Source organism: Gekko japonicus, unplaced genomic scaffold, assembly GCF_001447785.1.
Source record: "Gekko japonicus isolate JY-2015 unplaced genomic scaffold, Gekko_japonicus_V1.1 scaffold3528, whole genome shotgun sequence".
Classification (NCBI taxonomy): Eukaryota; Metazoa; Chordata; class Lepidosauria; order Squamata; family Gekkonidae; genus Gekko; species Gekko japonicus.
The window spans coordinates 139295-141755 of NW_015163717.1; the positions used below are offsets into that span (position 1 = coordinate 139295).

General features: G+C 52.9%; 1 non-coding gene across 1 annotated transcript; it reads right to left on the reverse strand.

Moving 5' to 3' along the window:
* Positions 1-211: 211 nt before the first annotated feature.
* On the reverse strand, positions 212-283 carry TRNAS-GGA. The gene has a single exon. It is a non-coding gene; the product is annotated as a tRNA-Ser (tRNA).
* Positions 284-2461: the final 2178 nt, after the last annotated feature.

The following is a 2461-nucleotide window of genomic DNA, read 5'->3' on the forward strand; positions in this document are numbered from 1 at the left end:
CCCTCTTTACAGCTCTCCAGGGTCTCAGGTGGAGGTCTTTCCCATCACCTCCTGCCTGGTCCTTTTCTAACTGGAGATGCTGGGGACTGAACCTGGGACCTTCTGCATGCCAAGCAGAGGCTCTACCACTGAGCCACGGCCCCTTTTTACACCTCTCCAGGGTCTCAGGTGGAGGTCTTTCCCATCACCTCCTGCCTGGTCCTTTTCTAACTGGAGATGCCAGGATTTGAACCTGGGACCTTCTGCATTCCAAGCAGAGGCTCTACCACTGAGCCACGGCCCCTCCACATGAACCTGCCTTCTACTGAACCAGACCTTTGATCATCAAGATCAGGATTGTCTACTCAGACTGGCAGCAGCTTTCCAGGGTCTCAGGCAGAGGTCTTTTGCTTAATCTCCTGCCTGGTCCTTTTAACTGGAGATGCTGGGGATTGAACATGGGACCTTCTGCATACCAAGCAGAGGCTCTACCCCTGAGCCAAGGCCCCTCTTTAAAGTTCTCCAGGGTCTCAGGCAGAGGTCTTTCCCATCACCTCCTGCCTGGTCCTTTTCTAACTGGAGATGCCAGGAATTGAACCTGGGACCTTCTGCATGCCAAGCAGAGGCTCTACCACTGAGCCACGGCCCCTCTTTACAGCTCTCCAGGGTCTCAGGTGGAGGTCTTTCCCATCACCTCCTGCCTGGTCCTTTTAACTGGAGATGCTGGGGATTGAACATGGGACCTTCTGCATACCAAGCAGAGGCTCTACCCCTGAGCCAAGGCCCCTCTTTAAAGTTCTCCAGGGTCTCAGGCAGAGGTCTTTCCCATCACCTCCTGCCTGGTCCTTTTCTAACTGGAGATGCCAGGAATTGAACCTGGGACCTTCTGCATGCCAAGCAGAGGCTCTACCACTGAGCCACGGCCTCACAGAGCATCAGCTGAGGACCTGAAAGCAAGAGAGGATAAAGCACTGGAGAGGCAGAGGCCAAGAGGACACCGCCTCAAGGTAACCCTGATTGGCACCTCCAGTCTCCAATCAAGCTGTCTCCCCAGGCTAGGAGGCCTTCCTCGTAGGGACACCAGGAGACAGAGCAATTCCACCCTGGGCCCATTCAGAATCTGGCCCACAGCAGCCTTCAGTTTAATATCTGGTATTCAGACCGTGTGCCACTCGCTCCCCCCCCCCGTCTCTTTGGTGGTGGAATGTGCCGTCGAGTGGCAGCTGACTGATGATGACCCCGCAGGGTTTTCAAGGCTAGAGACGTTCTGAGGTGGTTTCCATTGCCTGCCTCTGCGTAGCAACCCTGGACTTCCTTGGTGGTCCCCCATCCAAGTGCCAACCAGGGCCCACCCTGCTTAGCTTCCAATGAGTTCAGGCTAGGCTTGGCCATCCAGTTGAAGGCTACAGACATTCGGAGGTGGTTTTGCCACTGCCTGCCTCTGCGTAGCAACCCTGGACTTCCTTGGTGGTCCCCCATCCAAGTGCCAACCAGGGCCCACCCTGCTTAGCTTCCAATGAGTTCAGGCTAGGCTTGGCCATCCAGTTGAAGGCTACAGACATTCGGAGGTGGTTTTGCCACTGCCTGCCTCTGCGTAGCAACCCTGGACTTCCTTGGTGGTCCCCCATCCAAGTGCCAACCAGGGCCCACCCTGCTTAGCTTCCAATGAGTTCAGGCTAGGCTTGGCCATCCAGTTGAAGGCTACAGACATTCGGAGGTGGTTTTGCCACTGCCTGCCTCTGCGTAGCAACCCTGGACTTCCTTGGTGGTCCCCCATCCAAGTGCCAACCAGGGCCCACCCTGCTTAGCTTCCAATGAGTTCAGGCTAGGCTTGGCCATCCAGTTGAAGGCTACAGACATTCGGAGGTGGTTTTGCCACTGCCTGCCTCTGCGTAGCAACCCTGGACTTCCTTGGTGGTCCCCCATCCAAGTGCCAACCAGGGCCCACCCTGCTTAGCTTCCAATGAGTTCAGGCTAGGCTTGGCCATCCAGTTGAAGGCTACAGACATTCGGAGGTGGTTTTGCCACTGCCTGCCTCTGCGTAGCAACCCTGGACTTCCTTGGTGGTCTCCCATCCAAGTACTAACCAGGGCCGACCCTGCGTAGGCTTCCGAGGTCTCACAAGATAACCCTAGCCTGGGCCATCCAGGTTATGGCTAAACATGATTACAAGTTGTTTATTACTGTGGTACTGGTGGTTCTAAACCTTGGCTGCTTTATGAATGGTATGTTCTTTTCATAGATATGTGGTTACTTTAGTGTATGCTGATGATATTGGCATTTTATACAGAAGTAATTAATAAAGTTTAGAACTTAGCTAATATTCATGGCATAGGTTTTTATTTTAATGCAGGGGTGAGCATTTTTTAAAAAATGGCAACAGAGTCATTTTTTTCTTTTTTATCCTGCAGTTTGAAAATGATGTCTTCAGGGGTTAACCATCTGTAGGAAATGCTGTTTGTTTGTAAAAAAAAAAAAAAAG